Genomic DNA, 18549 nt, shown 5'->3' with positions numbered 1-18549 from the left:
ATGGACAGCACTAACATGGATTTCTCTGCCCCTAAAATCAGCGTTCTGAATCTTCCATGCTTCAAATCTTCTCTGGTTTGCCTACAGCTTACTGAAAGTATGGCACTCAGATCAGAGCTGCTGCAAGTGCCATCTATCCATTTGTCAGACATGACCTTCTTATTTCCCAGACAAGTGCATCTAATCGCTAGGATCTCAAGGAAAAGAATCAGCAAGGAAGCATAGCAACTAGTAGGAGAGGCACTTACAAAAAGGGTGGGTGGGGTTGTATAGGTTGATGAGTTATGAGCAAGATTGCTGCTGCAAGAAGGTCTAGATGGCTGGAAAGGATCCAGTTGTAGGAATTATTCTTCGAGACACTTTATCAGAGATCTCTGCAGGCCATTTACTAATTTTAACCCCTGCAGAAGGCCCAGAAATATATGCCACAGGTCTGAAATGCACTAGGCTACTTTGAAGAATAAAACTTTATTTTTCTATATCCTGAGACTTGTTCTCTCTTTTCCATTGGGTTAATTTGGATATTCTCCAGTTTTGCCTGAACCTAGGATCACAGACAGCATGTAATAAAGGATTGGAGGAATCTTCAGCTTTATATATGACAGGTACTGAAATTTGAATTATTATTTTTTTTAAAGCAAGCGTCTATCCTGATCACAGCGAAGTTTGCAAAGTTGACTGCAGTATAGAGCCCATGTCACAATATTAGTCTTTAAGGCAGGGTTGTTGAACCCTTTTCAGCCAGAGGGCTAATTTCCAGTTTGGAGAAGCTTTTGGGGGCCACATTCCAGTAGTGGGCAGTGGAAAAGGAAAAAGGTAGGGCAAAAATACCAGCATATTTCAACTTAAAAGTTTTTAGTGCCCCCAATAACTAAGACTTAGGAGAGGCTTTTCAACCTCTTAGAATGGGAAGAAAGTGCACAAAAGCCAGGAAACCACCAAATGATCAGTGGTTGGTGGAAAGGGGGTGGAGCCAGGGGAATGGGGCATGGTCATCTGTGGAATACTGGAGGGCCAGGTTGGGACCATAGGAGGGCTGGATTTAGCCCCTGGGCCTGAGGTTCTGCATCTCTGCTTTAAGGTGCCACAAGACTCTTATTTTTGTGGCAACACTCTTAACACAGCTACCCCTCTGCATGATGTGACTTCCTTGTTCATCCTTCTTTTAAAAAAATCCCACAGTTTCTACCTCTCTCAGGAGCACATATTTGCATGTTAGTGCATGGTTTTTCTAGGAGCATCTCAATGTGTATCTTCCTTGAGAAAACCTGGGGTGCTACCTGTGATTCTTCAGCTTGAAATGCTACAGGCCTTCCATGTTTCCTTTGGAGAACCCTTCCTACTGGCTCATTTCACACTTCACAGAACATGCAGTAAGGAGAACAGTGATTAATCCCAGTATAACATGCCAGTGATGAATCAGTCTCCACAGAAGGCCACAAGTCCCTGATATCGATTGTCCTTGAAGTCATTCTCCTTGGAGCTGTGAGGATTGTGGGCCACTGAACCTCTCTACACAGGGGTTCTCTCCACCAGCAGGAAGGTTTCATGTAGGCCACCTCATCTCCCTTGGTGGCTATCAGGACTTAAGTCCTGGACATTCTAGGTGACAGGCTGAAATGTCCAGCCTGGCTATATTTATTTCTTGTCAGACCAGATTGTGTGTGCCACAGCTGGGCTGAAGCAGCATGGGGCTTGACAGAGCCTTCGAGTTCTACACATTTTGCTATAATCATGTATTTTTTCTTGTGCTGTAGTTATTCAAATACCTGTAAAAGTTTAGCTTATTGCTGGTTTGGCTGGCTCTTCTATCCACTTATGTATTGCAGTTTCAGTGACATCAACAAGAACATCTTTTCCTGATATTGATCCTGCTGTGAAGTGGTTGATTTAACTCTGAGAATGATGCTATGTAATATTTCTCATTTACATTTCATTTAGGCATTTGGCTGTCTTATTTGTGATGATGTCATGGATCCAAGGCTGATCTAGATGACTCAAGACCAGCCTCACACTTTTTGGAGGTGGAAGACACAAGTAAGCTCCTACCTCTGCTGCATCTCCCAGCTTGATGAATTTCTGGGCCAATTTAGCCAGTGGCAAGTTTACCTACAGGGTCCCCCTCTGAGTTGCTTCCACAGAGGTACTGCTGGCCACTGCTACAAGCCCATTCTGCTATGGGGTTCCCAAGCTGAACAGGTTTGCAATGGTAGCAACAGAACTCACAAGATCTTTCCATGAATCAGCTCTAGGATCCCACTGTATGTTACTGATCATTCACCATGGAGTGAACCACCTGCATGGAAGCAAAGAGAGGGATGGGTTTTTCTGGAGACAAGTGTGCAGAGATGGGATGGCACCTCCAGGGTCCCTTGGTGCAGGGCTGGCATCAATGGTAGGTGTGGTCGGGCAGTTGCCAAGGGACCGCACACCAAGAGGGGCCCACTGACAAGAGGCCCCTGAAGCTGCTCCTCCTCTTCACTATTGCAACCTGATTGTTCATCTGCCTCTTGCTCTGGCCCAGACAACAGTGGTGGTGAGAGGCCACTGCCTACTTGCTCAATGGCTCCCTGCTTGCTGAGCAAGCAAGTGGTAGCAATGATAAGAAAGAGGATGGTGAGTAATAGCAGCTGGTGACAATGTTGCTGAGGAGGTAGACTCACTGGAGGAAGGTCCCATTGTGAGTATCTTTCCCAAGGGCTCTCAAAACCTGGAACTGGCACTGCCTCAGTGAGTCACGTATATGGAGGAGGCTCAAAGAGGGAACTGCTAGTGGAAGCATGTGGCCACTGTAGCCCAACCCCATCTTGTTGATATCCACTCCCCAATTGCCATGAGCTAACAAAACACAAGTCTCCAAAGGAGGCAAGGAGTAATTTGGTTAAGCAGTCCATGCGATGCCAATGATCTGATCTTCAGTGCTATCAGGAGGATATTGACTATCATGTATATTGACTACCATCTCCTGTAAGTGCAGGAATTTCCTTATTCCTTTCAAATCCTTTTCTGTCTTCTCCCTTTCTTCTTGCTTCTCTGTTATAAATCACCAGGAAAGAATTCTGGCTAGAATTCCCCCCTAAGGGGACTCCTAGCACAGTTGGGGGGTGAAAGTGAGCCAGAACATGCAAGGACATATATTATTTACTCAAGCAGAACAAAGAAGCAGAATACTTACCCAAAGGATAGATCTATATACCCATGGGGTGCTTTCCAGCATACGGAAGCAAAGATACATTATATTCTTTGGCATCCTTGTACCAGGCCAGGATTGGGATACTCTGTGTGCCTGATATAGGCCCTTTCCAGGCCAGAATAGGCATGGTGAGGTATCTCTTAGCTCCCACAACTGTAAATTACTTTTTAGTACATGTACAATACCCCACCCCCCAATTACTTTTTAGTACATGTACAATACTCCACCCCCCCAATACTCTAAATTCAGATTGCACTCTGTTACAAAGATCATAATTATGTATGTAGCCAGCCCTGTTCCTCTAACTGGAGGTATTTGAAGTAGTAAGTTAAGTATTGTATAAATCTATGGGGTCTAGAATAGTCAAGGGCTTCCAAGAAAGGGAAGTCATCACCATTCATCACCAGACAAAAGGCTTCCATGCTAGTGAAATTATCTCCCCCCCCCCCCGGGAATACCTCTGTGACTATAAGTTTGGTAATTATGCTCATTTTTGTAAGCCCTTTTGCTTTTACATAAAGTATGTCTGATGGGCATAGCTGTGTGTGAAGTTGTGTTCTCAGCACTCTTTTTAGCATACTCCCTTCCAATTTGGAATCTTGGAGAATATCCTCCATTCTGGGGTAATAACTTCCTAGTGTTATTCTATTCTTGCATTTTACTATGGATGTGCAAATCAACAAAACTCAAGTTCACCGAAGTTCTCCAAATTCCATCTTGAAGCTTGTTCTGACTTGAGTCCATATCAGATTGCGCGCTTAGTTTTTTTTCTTTTTGCATGAAAATCCATGCATATTTTCATGTATATTTTTCCAAATGTATGCATCCATTGTGCGAATCTTTGAAATGTATCTATTCTTCTCCCATTCATTGAAGTGTATTTGCATGCATTTTTCAAAAGCACTCATCTTTTTCATGTGCATTTTTCAAATGAATGCATGCTTTTGAATGCCTTTTTTTGGTCCATGAATGACATTGCAAGCTTGGAAATGTACGGACTTTGACCACAGATTGCATCTGAGTCCATGTTCAATCTGGAAGCTGTGAACTGGGTAAATCCTGATAAAAAGCAAACTGAAACAAAAGTCTCATACATCCCTATATTTTACTGGGAGGCTCTGCCCATGTTCTCTACAGTGCAAAAACTGGCATCAGGTTAAAGTGCTCCTCGCATTTCATGCAGTGTACCAGACCCCATTGCTTCCACTCCTTTTTTGTTGTTGAAAAATACAAGCTCTTTGTCTGCACCGCTCCCCAGCATTGTTTCACAGGAAAGATGTAAATGCCAGAGGATAATCCAGTTTGCAGCACAATGCAGCTTACAAAAGTAAGCTCAGCAGTGCCAGCTTCCCTGAGTAACGGATTGCACTGTGCTCATGCAAATGTGCTCTCCCCCCTGCCTGAGCAGAGACAGTCACAGATCCTAGATCTTCATTTAAAACCTGTCAACATTTTGCATGCTCTTCCCAATGAATTGTTTACTGCACTGTCTGCAGAAAACACCACCAAACTGTACACTGGAGGGAACCAAAACTGCATCCTGGGGGCTGTTTTGCTGAGCGCTTAATGAGAGGAGTTTAAAAACCATAAGCTGATGTTTCCACCTCCTTTGCTTTGGAGGGCATCGCCATCGCCCACTCCTGGCAGTCAAGTGCCATTCACCTACCGCTGTGCCCAGTAGTTGGAGTGCGGTCTCTGGCACACACAGCACTCCCAAGGAACAGGCAGAGCAAATGGCCTTGGTTCAGCATTTAACTCTTGCATTTCTGCTTGAGGAGGGAAAGGAAGGAGAGAGGCTGAAACCTGTTTCTCAAAGAACTGCTGGCTAGGGATGTGTGGACCAGCAAGACGTGAGCTCACCGAAGTTCTTCAAATTCCATTTCAAAGCTCATTCTGATTTGAGTCCGTATCAGATTGCGAGTGTTGTTTTTTCTTTTCGCATGAAAATCCGTGCGTATTTCTGTGCACATTTTTCCAAATGTACACATCAATTGTGCAGATTTTTGAAATGTACATGCTCTTCTCCTACGATGAAAGTGTGTTTGTGCACATTTTTTGAAATATGCTCATTTTGAAATGTACACATTTTTGAAATGCATGCATATTGTTGAATGCATCGTTTTTGGTCCACAAATCACATCACAAACTCAGAAATGTATGAACTTCAATCGCATGTTGTGTTCGAGTCTGTGTTCTGTCAGAAAGATTCAAATGGCATAAAAACTTGATAAAAAATGAACTGAAATAAATTTGTCATACATCTCTACTGGCCAGTGAGTAAGGTACTGGGATGGGAGTCAGGCAGGATGGGACCTTTCTCCTGTCACTCTTGACTGATTGTGAAGTCTTGTAGCTTTATTTCTTTCTACCTAGAAGTTACAGTCTGAGAATGGAGGAAAATAATCACCTTCCTTTCAAAGTGCAAGTCTTAAAAGGAGATTAGTTTGCCTTTGACATTTCCCCCTCCCAGACTCCTTTGCAAGTACTTATCTGTAGTACCTAGAATGCAAATTTTCAAAGCAGCACATGGCATGCAGTAACCCCAGGGTGCACTTTAGCACCATGAGCTGGCCAAGGGATTTCAATGGGTCTTCAAGTTAGAATTTTGTGAAATAATTCTATGTGAGATTGCTTTGGACCAAGGTTGTCTCATGTTAAGTCAGGCCTAAGGTGGTCACTTACACATTGCCCCCAAAAGAGGAAATGCATCTCAAAAAGGGAGGACAGAAGAAGACACAGATTTGCATAAAAATTGCATATGCTAATCTATATGTACAGGTGCAAACTGGGAAAGAATTACTACAATTAAACAGAAATACAATATAGCTCACCATAGTGGGAATGACAGTGACCAGGTGACCTGGGTGTAGGGATGTTGGAGAAATCCGCAACAGAACCAAATGGGTTCAGATTATGATGAATCGGCAGACCAGCTTTCCCCTGTTGGGTGGATTCCATGGACTTGTGGACTGTCTTTCTAACCTTCAGGAATTTTGCTCAAATTTTGTTGTAGAAAAATACATAAAAAAAAACCTGGCTGAAAATGTGCATTTCCTTCATAGGCTAAAGGGTAAAAATGCACATTTTTGGAGGATTTGTGCATTTTGTGGGAATTTGCATATTTTTGCACATGTGAATTTGTGCACATTTGGAAACTAAAATCCGTACATCTCTACTTGTGTGCCTGCTCAGTCTGCTGTCCAGGTACTGACTGTTGAGAGGCAACTTCTTTAGATTCCTTCCAACCCTACTATTCTATGATTCTATGATTCTATGAACTTCAAGCCCCCACACTCCCTTTTTATGGTTCTTTGCCTTTAAACTGGACTTGGACTGGGCAGCCCTTCAAATAGAAGGTGCCTTCAAATAGAGGACTCTCCTCTGTAAAGTAGGCCACATGGCCACTGTAGACAGGTCTGCACAAATTGTGACCCAGTTGTATGCAGCCCACCAGCCCTTAAACCAGCAGCTCGGGAGATCTCCTTCCCCTGTTGTCTACTTGGGACTCCAAAAACTGAATGGTTGTCAAGAACCTGGCAGGTCACAATACATGGCTAATGGTTCATATTGAGCTTGCTAGGTGACTTTATGTAGGCCTAATTTAAGGGACATGGTTCCTTATGGAATGGGCTTGGACTTCCATACTCCAGTATGAGTAGAATGATGCTCACTAGAATAAGATGAGAAGATGGTGTTGGGAGGGGTAGACATGGCTTGAAAAAGAGAGAACTGCGGGAAGAAGAGGTGTCTTTCAGGATGCAAAGACTAGACCTTGTGTATGAGGAGACTGTGGCTGGAAAGGGTAAGGCTTCATGTGGAAAGCCCCATTCAAATGTTGAAACAAGGGTTACTGAATGTGTGAGTGGATGGGATGATGGCAACCGGTCCCTCCCTTGATCTCCACATGTTCATGAGCTCTTCTGCACAAACTGATGAACATCTGTAGATTGAGGGTTGAGCCTGCCATCATGATCCTGCTCCCCATCCACATGTTCAATATCTCTGTTTGGTCATACGTACAGGGCTTTTGTTGACGTCATAACCCCATTCAGTGAGTACGTGGAGGTGGGAAAGGGATCACACTCACTGGCTCTGCCTATGATCTCCATGCACTCAGTTGAAGTTCTGAACAGAACCAAAATCAACTGTATGTGCATTGGCTCTGTACATGCAATTTAGGATGCTGCCTTTGGTATCCGACTGCATGGAGGGATCCTATATTCATATAACTCTACAAGTGGCTTTGTTCAGACCTTTGGCCGAATGTGTGATGGTTGGGAGCAGGGATAGTGGCCATGCACCCAATTTTACTGTGCTGTGTTCTTGGTGAACTGAGAAAAGGGATACATTTTTTTTTCCTTCAGAGGGTTTGAATATTTTTTGGGTCTTGTGAACTGCACAACAAGCATCTATATTGCTAGTTGTGACACAACCAGTCTGAATTCAGTCTGCTTTTAATAGATTCTTTCAAGGCATGTTGTGCTACATAGCTGCTCACTGAACATTCACAACACCAAAAAATATGCAAATCCACTGAAAAAGTCAATGCACTGACATGCACTTGGAAAAAATGGAATTCCGTATCCAGTGTGTGTGAGGAAAGAGAGGGAGAGGAGGCTTGTGTGCAGAACAGAAGCTCTACAAAGCAATGTTGGAGGCAACTGTTGTGGAAATAAGTAAGCTGGGCTGGTGCTAGACAGGTGTGTATGTGTGTGTGTGTAAGAAAAGGGGGCTGTAAGAAGGAAGGCTGTTTTGGAGGGCTAGCGATATTTATGGCACTGATTGAGGTGTGCTGAAGTGAGGGGATCTCTTGCTTGTAGGATCCCATTTTAACCTGAATTCATCCCCTTTGAATCTAGGCAGGCAGTTTTTCCAGTTTGTACTTCCCAGAAAGAAAAGAAACAAGATTCTATCACCTGCTTCCAAGGAACATAAATAAGTCTGTAAAGGTGGCCTAGTTTTACAGGGCCATATATCTGGCTCCAACACAACCTCATTAGCTAAAACATTTTATGTTGCTATCAATAATGCAGGTTGCTAGTCAGGTATTAAACCAAAGCGCTGGAGGAGGATGGCATAAGAGCTTGCTCAGGCAGAATATTTAGGGTCTTAGAGATACCAGACGAGAAAGGACAGGATTGAGAGACCCCCTACCTAGTTCCTCTTCACTTTGTAGTCCGGAGACCTGGACTTCACATGATAGCTGTTGACAGCTTTTTGAAACAACCATCCTCCAGTGCCTTCAGACAAGCTGGTTGTGGGAGAGGGACTTTAGTACCTGGTTTTGCAAGCTTGGGGCAGGGAGACTATGGTGGAGAGGGAGGAAGGATGGTGGAGAAAGGATGAGCTTCAGGAAAAGGACTGCTTTGGAATTGGAGAAGACAGGCATGTGAAGATACATGCACAATGACCCTGCAAATTAGGCTGCTTTCCATACTATCTCTTTTGTTTTGCTATCACCCTACCATACCCTCTGGTTAGTCGGGTAAAGGGATCCCCAGAAATCCATGGGCTGTTAACTTCAGCAGGGGGCACAGCTGCTGAAATTCTCCATATCTATATCTATATCTATATCTATATCTATATCTATATCTATATCTATATCTATGAGAGAGAGAGAGAGAGAGGGAGAGAGGGAGAGAGGGAGAGAGAGAGTTTCAACCCATTTGCCCTTATTCGCTTGAGATCAATACAGGTAGGGTGTGTCAAGCATCCACATTGCAAGTGGAAGATTACTTCTTGGGTGCTCAGAGTGGATAGTTGACCCCCAGAATCCAATTAAGAAAGATTTTGTTTAAGGCAAAAAGGGATCACAGAGAAATCGGTATAAATGAATGAGAAACAAAGTCACTTCAACAGAGCCTATACTATATAAAGGTAGGTTTCAAAAGTTACATGCTAATGGCATGGGTCCCCAAAGATGTCCAGGTAAAGATGAAAAGATAGTCAAACTCAATGCCATTTATCTCCCTCTAATCGAGGGCTGAGGCTGGGAATCAATTGGCAGGTGGAGGGATTCCTCTGATCAGGTTGGCAAAGGGTACTTGATGTAAACTTAACCTGGGCAGTCAATGGCTGATTAGGAGGGATGTGCATCAGATCTGGACTTGGCTACTATGCCTTCAACTGTCCTCCACTTCTGACCAAGAGGGGAAAAAAATTATAGCCATTAAAAAAAAAAAATCCCATCATAGTCAACAGGAAGCCTGAAGCCCTGGAGTTTTGAACCTCAACTCAGGTTCAGTACCAGGTTGAAGTGAACTGATTCCAAATTAGTCCAAGTTCAAGCAGGTCATTTTCCAAAGTGCTGAATCAGGGTCTGAGTCAAAGTGGAGTGTTGGTGTGCACCTCTATGTAGTGGAGGCTGGTGGCTCCAATGTTAGTGGAGCAGTGAATCCACTCCAAGGACCTTGGATAGCTTCTTTAGAGTTCTGACTGACACTCAGAGCAGATTCACTGCCCCACTGACATTGGAGCCACCAGCTTCCACTGCCTGTATTGATTAGTGCTTCCCATTACAGGAGGCAGGAAGGAGAGGTGAGAATAGAGGGGATATTTCACTTCTTCCACTGATAGATTGTTTAATCAAAGAAAAGACACTTCCTATAGATTTGGTAAAAAGAGTGTGAGCTACTTTCCTGGTCTGTCATGGGGGAATGGGTTGCCAGCCATAGTGAGCCTAGGGATTCTTGCAGGAATATAAAGCCTGGCATGACAAGCATGAAATGCTGATGACACCAAGAATACCTTTTCTGCAATTTGCATTTGATACTTATTTTAATGCTTCTTCAATATTGATGTTGTTAGCAAAATGCCTGCCAAATGGTTGGAACATGAATGGAAATGCAGCCATCAAGGTTGGCTGTAGTTGACTGGATGGGCAAGTGGTTGGTGCTGCTCATGTCTGCAGGTGCATTTTCATTCTGGACCATTAATTTCCAACCCTGATGAATATGGCCATCTTTCCTAAGTGTTAGTTGCTAGGCATGCAAATATGTCTGAGATTAAGAATGGTGATTGGTGCAATGACTGCTGATGTCACACAAGCAGCTTCCCCAAAGCAGGGGAAAAGCAATTTTCCCCATCCAGTTCTTAGGGATGGTGGTGGGCATTTATTTGAGGTGGGAAGTTGCAAATTCACCTACCAGCCCCTCTCCCTCAGCTTTCCAATGGTACCTCTCCTGCCCACGATGGCAGAGAGGATCTGGAACAGAAAGCAGGCAGAGAGACAGTCTGGGCAGACATATGGGGCACTGTTGCATGGAGAGAGGGGGTAGGGTGGGGGAGTAACCATGTTTAGAGAGCCCTGAAGGGTTCTGTTCACTTTATACTAAAGCAATGACCAGTATTCAAGAATAGTGGCTGACTCCTACCTACCATTGTACCCATTTGTTGTGGCGCTCCTGTACTTGGGAAGGGAGATCTCCAGATCTCCAGGAATAGCTCTCACCTCTGGTACCATTCTTCACAGCACCTTGCTTCCCATGCAAACAATGACACTAATGTACACTAGTTAATAGATATTAATATTGTTATCCAGTGTCTGAATATGTTAAGTGACAACCTGCTTATGGGAAGGATGCCTGTGCTGGCTGGCAGGTTCTGGATTGCTCAGAGGTGGGCAAGTGAGACTGGCAGTCCACAGCAAGCAAAAGGGATGGAGGAAACACACAAGAGCCAGCCAGCAGCACCAATACTCAGTCCTGGAATTTTTGCAACTTTTTATTCTGGCTTCAGTCAGGCAGGGTGAGATTAACTATGGCCCAGGATTTATCACTGAAGAACTGATAACTCACTGTAGTTATGGCTCTGCTTGCAAAGTTCCAGCTCCAGTCTTTTAGCCTGGCAGGAGGTGGGTGAAAATTTTATTCTGATTGAAAGAGAACAAGTTGTTGGGGAGGGGCTGATGCAATGCTTGTCAGGAAGTGTGTACAAGATGTGATTGTTGGGATCTGTGTGTACTGCTTCCATTGTACTAGATGGAAACAGACTCCAGCATGGTTCAGTTCATGCAGTTCATCTACAGCATAATGTGCTAGTGATAGATGATGTGGGAATATCCAGCCATATAGTATCACTGCATTGGTTGCTATGTGCTGTTTATTATTCGAAGCATACAATAGTAACAACACAGTGGCAATGATCTGGAAATAGTAGAATACAGTCGCATCAGGGTATCCATCTCATCGTTGTTGTTGCTGCCTCAAGGGCTTAGCTGAATTCAGCCCCCTCATCTCTACTGTATGGATGGGAAAGGAATCATGATTAGCTTTTTATAGGTGCTGGTTTACTTCAGGGTCCTAGGTGCACACTGGGACCCTTTCACAAATCTTTAAATGGAATACACTAAGGTCAGCCTGATTCTCTACTCAATATCCATTGGAAAATCCCCTAAGTGATGGTATGCTACCAACTGAGTCCTTGGTATTACCTCCTAGATCCTTGTGAAGCCTTTGAACCCTGTTTCCCACACTTTAGAAGAGGTGTGGGGAACCATTTTTGCCCAAGGGTCAGCTTCCAGTTTGGAGTGGGGATACTGGGGAAATCTGCTGTAGACCCAAATAAGGCCAAATTCCCAGGAATCCAACCTCTGGATTCTGCAGTGGACTGGCACTCCTTACCTGGTGCATCTGCCATAGTTCATGGGGTGGCTCTCTGCCTGTCTTAAAGATGTGGTAGGCTAATGGAGGCTGCCATTAGTCTATTGCGGGAAAATTACAGCCATAATTTCTGCAGCTTCCAGCATTTGCAGCCATAAGGCACTTCCTTCTATGTAAATCACAGCATAAAAGCCTGCAATTTACATGAAAGTGCTTTACGGCCACAAATGCCATATGCAAAAACTACGCAATTTACAGCTGTAATTTTCTTGTGATGGGCTAATGGCAGCCACCATTAGCCTATTGTGCCTTTCAGAGAGCCGGAGAGCTGCCTTGCAAGCTATGTTGGATGCACCAGGGCTCTATGGAAATCCATGCGGCCCAAAGCGGCCTGGATTTCCCTTTGGCAGACCTCCCCCCCCTGGACTGGACATTGCGGGAGGGGGGGTTGCCTATCCCTAGTTTGGAGAAGCTCTCAGGGGTCACATTCCAGTGGTGGGTGGGGCCAAAGGCAAAAGTGAGTGGGGCTGAACAGATCCAATACCCCCCATTCTAATTACAAATGTATGGAAGCAAGTCTGCTCAGAAGTATATATGCGCCATGTCTACTCATAAATAAGCAGGACGAACCTCTGCATGTCTACACAGAAGTAAGCAGGAAAGACTCACTCAGCAACACTTTCAAATAGCATCGAAATTACCAGTCAAGCAGGCAGGCAGGGAGCTTTGGTGCCAGGTGGGCAGGGGGCTTTGGTGGGGGGCGAGGGGCTTTGGTAGTGGCAGAGGACTTCAGTGGCCACAGGTGAGGTGCTTCAGCAGCTGAAGGTGCAGGCAGGGGGCTTTAGCGGCAGCAGGGGGTGGCTGTGGCGTGCTGTGGAATAGCGGGGGTGGGGGGCTTCAGCAGCAGCAGGGGGTGCAGTGGGGGGGGCGCATCGGCAGCTCTATGCTGAGGGCCCACCAGAGACTGGCACCGCCTCTGTTTGGGCACCATTTTTTAAAAACCCATCTGCCACTCTGAGTAGCACAAGGATCTAGCCACTGTTTTAATTCCCCACAATGATCCAGCCTAATGTTCTCTGGGGTATTGTGAGGAATCAAAAGGGTGGCTATATCCTGCTGTCCAGCATTACTAGGAGCACTGCCATTGCAGCTAGATAAACCAGCCGGCATTCACTGTTAAAGGACACTTCACCCAGCTTCCTCTCAAACCTACAGCTAGTCCCGTTAAATTCAGTAAATGTCTCAGCTAGAGGTAATGAAGATCCTGCATTTTTGAAAGTGGGGGTCTTGCTTCACGATAGACGGGACTGCAAGATGGCTTCTTTATTACAGAGGTGTTGAACCTCTTTCATTCTGAGGGCTGAATTCAATTTCAGAGAAGCTCTTGGAGCCGCAATCCAGTGGTGGGTGGGGCTGAAGTCAAAAGGGGGCAGGGCCAAAGGAAAATAAAAGGGTTAGGGTTAGGGGATATCTCAGATACCAAAAATACCAGCACATTGTAGCTGAAAGCTCTTACTGCCAGTCACTAAGCTTTAGGAGAGGTGTTTCAACTTTTTAGAATGGGGGAAAAAATGCAAAAGCCTGGAAACCACCAAATGATTGGCAGTTGGGAGAAAGAGGGTGTGGCCTTCTGGAGAAGCCCAGAGGGCTAGATTTAGCCCATGAGCCTGGGGTTCAACACCCCTGCTTTCCTGGGAGTGAGTTTTAAATTAAAGTTGGCTTCTTCCAAGATCTTTTGCCCAGGTGCTGCAATAATTCCACATCATGTGAAGCTTCATCCATTCTTTTCTTAGCAGCAAAACCTCCATCCCACAGTTTTAGACTACATAGACAAGTTGAGAGACCCCCTGCAGTTGTGTGGCCTGTATATGTTTAAAGCTGCCAGTACTCTTTGGTTTGGCATCAAATGACAGTTTAAGGAAAGGTGGGGGTTCCCTTGACATCACCTAAAACATCTCTCCCTCCTGGCTTCAGGCCATCTCATACATATGCTTCAGGTATGCGGTCAAGTAGTTAACTGCCCTTCCACCCAGGAAACAGGTGTCTTTCGCTGAAAAAGCAAAACTGCAAAGTGCATTAGCAGGAAAGCTACTGACTGAAAGTAAGACAGGAATATGCCAAAGGATAACCTTGCCCAGGGAAGGAATCCCCAGGCAAAGAGGATGCACCAGAAAAGCTGTTAGTGGCTGAATTATTCATCTTACGCAGCCTTCCTGTGTGACTCTTGGAAACGACAGAAACTGTGGGAGCAGGCAGGGGAGAGAGAAAGGTAATAAAGATAGATTTGGGACATTTAGCAGGGGGACACCTGGCTGCGTGCCGTTTGCTTTAGAAAATAATTGGTGATGTTAGAGCTGGGAATGAGTTCTTTGCTGTGGCAAGGAAGGCAGTTCCATTTTTGCTTCCTGAGAATGGAGCAGCAGGGCAAGTTTTTGGGAGCAGAGGTAGAAGCATTGGTGAGTGGGGAAGGAGCTTGCCTTGCTTCTGAATGCATCCCTGTCCTTCTCTGTCCAGCTGTTCATCACTGCATTCAGCAGGAATTCTTGCAACTGCCATTATTTGTGCTTTCTAGTTACTTGCTATGATCTTCTTCTTTTTGCCTACTGTTTGCTCAGATTGCAGCATGATCAAAGGAAGGGAGACACATGAACAAAAGAAGAGGATCCGCACAAAGGGGGAAAGGGACAGCTTACCAGTTCTCTGGGATACTATAGAGACTCCTTTTTTTGCTCAACTCTCAGGGGTCCTGGCTGTACTCGATATCACAAGAGCCCATGAACAGTTAGATGAACAGGGATATTTCTCCCCTACAAAAAATTGCGATGTTCAGTGATTACACACTGTTAACACACTTTTATTCTGAACTGGTGGCACATTATTTAAATGTCTCTCCCCCACCGCCTCACATTCCCGTTCTCAATGATACACTAAAAAATACTGGATGTTGTTTTAAAGATTAGACAAACATTTTTTGAGCACTGTTAGTGATGTGCAAATCAGCAAAATTCGAGCTTGCCAAAGTTCTCTGAATTCCATCTTGACACTTGTTCCAACTCAACTCTGTATCAGATTCTGAGCTTTGGGTTTTTTGTTTTTGTATGAAATCCATGCGTATTTTTGTGTGTATTTTTCCAAATGTATGCATCAAGTGTGCACACCTTTGAAATGTACACATTCTTCTCCCATTGATTAAAGCATATTTGTGTGCATTTTTCAAAAGTACATATTTTTCATGTACATTTTTCAAATGTGCGTATACTGTCAAACACATTTTGTAGGGTGGGGGGGTGGGGTCTGCAAATCACACTGCAAGCTCAAAAATGTATGGACTTCAACCACAGATTGTGTCAGAGTCCATGTGGTGTGAACCAGGTAAATTCTGATCAAAATGAACTGCAACAAATTTCTCATACATCTCTAGGCACTGTGCAAAAGACACCTAACCAGAGACCCCATTAAGGCAATCCAGAGTTCTAGCCATCTCTCTGCACAGACAGCTGTGTCCTCCCCTCTATATTTCTTAAGCATGGGCATAAGAACATACAAACAAGAGCCACGCTGGATCAGACCAAAGGTCCATCTAGTCCAGCACTCTGTTCACACAGTGGCCAACCAGCTGCCCATAGGAAACATACAAGCACGGTATGAGTGCAACAGCACCCCCCCCCCCATGTTCCCCAGCAACTGGTGCACTTAGGCATACTGCCTCTGATACCGGAGGCAGCATATAGCCATCAAGATGATTAGCCATTGACAGCCTTATCCTCCATGAATTTGTAGTGCTGATGAACTGACATCAGCACTACCTGTTGGGGCCATGGACACTGTACATAGCCTAGATCCAGTCCCCTTGACTGCAGATTATGGTCTCTTGTCTGCTGAGAAAGCATTCATACAGGATGTGAAGAAGCACTCACTACCCCGGCCAAAGAAAACTGTGTGCACAGGCGCATACATGAAGCATATTTTAATATCAGGAATCCCCCAATCCAGAGGCGGGCAACTTTTGGCTCTCAAGATGTTGGGCCAGACGTTGGCCAGAAGTTGCCCACCCCTCCTCTAAGCAGAGGCAGTCTTCACATTTTGAGCACATGTCTTTTGTATACTTGTGCTTCAAATCCATTGCTGTGCTGAAACCATGTGACTGACTAATGCAGAGCAGAGCTTTCCTCTATTGTAATGTTTTGAGAAGATATTCACTGGAGTTGCACATTCTGCACTGGTCTGCTCATCAGGCAGATGTTCTTCCCCTTTTCATGTGCTGATGAGATAGGTAGCCATGTCCTAAGAAGGCACTGTTTATTCACTGATCACATGTTTATTTCACTCTGCCTCTATGAAACTGAGAGCACCTGGGATCCTGACATTTTATTCCTACAATTTGCTTTGTGGGTCACAACATCCCTGTGAGGAAGGTCAGGCCTAGAGAGAGTGACTTGCCCAAGGCTACCCAGTCAGCTTCAGAGCCATGTAGAGTTTTGAACCCTGGTTCAACACGATCCACAATGCCACATACTGGCTTACTGTCTATAACTGCGGTGCGCGTTGATGATATCTTTACACACTGAATCAGTATTTTGCACTGATTCACTTAATTTGCACTTAATTTGCACTTTTTGCACTTAATCCCATAGTATTCAGTTCAGAAGGTGCTATATAATTCATTTCCTTTATGGTCCAATAAGTCCAATTTGGTCCAATAAGTTATGGATCAATGTCTTTGTGCCACTTGATCAGGATTTTAGTTTCTATGGGTTGGATGAGCAATAGAATATTTTCTTTCTGCTTGTCCTAAAATCTGGTGGCCATCAGAGGAATTCTTATTTGCTCCCTCAGGTTTTATCTGAGTAGTTAATATGTGGGTAATATGAGGCACAATGTTTGGGGTTTTCCCTAAACCAAGTGACATCAGTGGCTAGGAGTGCCTTTTACCAGTTTGCCAACTGCGACTCTATCTGGAAAAGGCAGACCTGGCCTCCATTGCAGATATGCTGGATACCTATAGACAACTGTACTGCTCTTTAAAGATGGTCTGCCTTTAAAGACTGCCTTTAAAGTTAGTCTGGAAACTTCAGCTGATACTAAATTCAGCTGCCAAAATCCTCGTGTGTGTTTATGGGGTGGTGGTGGTGATTGTTAGGTGGTTTGATCTAATAACACCACTTTTGCATCTGTTGCATTGGTTACCCATTCATCTCTAGGCACAAATTCTACTTTTAAAGCAGAGATGGAGACTGTGCAGTCCTCCAGATGTTATTGGAATGCAACTCCCATCATCCCTCACTATTGGCTATGTTGACTAGGGCTGATGGGAGTTGCAGTCCACCAACATCTGGAGGGCCATATGACCCCACCTCTGCTTTTAAGCCTTTGGCCTTTAAAGTCCTTAATCATATGGGACCAGGATTTGAAGAACTGCCTGCATCCCTCTGAACCTGCCCAGGCCCTAAGATTGGCCTCAAAGCCCCTTCTGTTTGGCCCACCACTGAAGTCATTTTGGTTGGTGGGTACCATGGACAGGGCTTTTTTAGTAGGTGGCCCCACTCTAATCAAAGCTAAATTGCCACTTCTAGTTCTAAGCCTCCATAGCCACTTGCCACTCTGCTGAATTTGGGCAGAGCAGTGGCAGGAGTGCAGCCTGTGTGTGTGTGCTTCCCAGACTCCCCAAAGTTGCCCACCCCTGCTTTAAGTGTTCCCTAAATCCTTTTTTTTAGACCTCTGTCAAACATTTTATTGGTCTTATTGTTAGCCCCTGAGTTATGTCTTTAATCTGATGTTGTTTTTTTATTATTTCAATTGTTTTCATCATTTTTAATTGTAAGCTGCCTCTTGTGAAGGCTTGGCCTAAAAGGAAGGTTAGAAATACATCAAATAAATGAAAGAGATCCTCTCGTTCATTGCAGGGCCCCACCTGCTACTGTTGGTGGAATTCATCATGATTGACCACTATACCAGCTTACAGACTGCCACAGTGATCTCATATAGGGATGAAACCTGGTGTGAGAGCTGCCCCTAAAGTTGGCTGGAAGCTGGAGCTAGTGCAGAACGCAGCAGCTCGGCTGTTGTTGGGAGGCGGGAGCTGCCCCTTTCCAGCATGTAACTCCTTTGCAGAAGGAACTGTGCTGGCTGCCTATTCGCTACTGCGCCAGGTTTAAGGTTTCATTACAAGCATATAAACCCCTAAACAACTTCAGACCAGCAGGATACTTGAGAGAACGCTCTCTCCCTTATCACCCTGCCTGGTCAGTGGGGTAATCATATGAGGAGCTTCTGGTGGTTCTGCATGGCCCTGTGTAAAGTCTTCAGTGTGGTGGCTCCCCCTCTGTGGACCTCCCTGCCTCCAGTTGTCAGGCAGTCACCAACATTGCTTTGCTTTTGGTGACCTCTGAAGACATTTTTATTCCAACAAGCCTTCCCCAATTGACCAGACACAGTTTTTATTGGTCCTCTGCTTTTAAAAGTGTTAATTTTATTAAAACTGTTAACAGTGTGCTTTATTACTTTTATCTTTTATTGTTCACCACTCTAGAATCTATTTAGATGTGGAACAGTATATAAATGTTGTGGATGACGATGATGATGAAGAGATGAGAGCAGAAACTGGCAGACTTTCTTATACATACATATATTATTTCCCAGCTGATTTGAGATTATTTCCCAGCTTCCAGGAAGGCCTGAGGCAGTACTGAATGGGATGGGATGGGTGGGGATTAGCCCAAATCAGTAGTGGGTCAAATTGTGATTCTTGGCCTCCTG

Source organism: Heloderma suspectum, chromosome 4, assembly GCF_057233095.1.
Source record: "Heloderma suspectum isolate Gila_16-S chromosome 4, 16-S_ref, whole genome shotgun sequence".
Classification (NCBI taxonomy): domain Eukaryota; kingdom Metazoa; phylum Chordata; class Lepidosauria; order Squamata; family Helodermatidae; genus Heloderma; species Heloderma suspectum.
Note: the sequence above shows the minus strand (reverse complement) of the source record.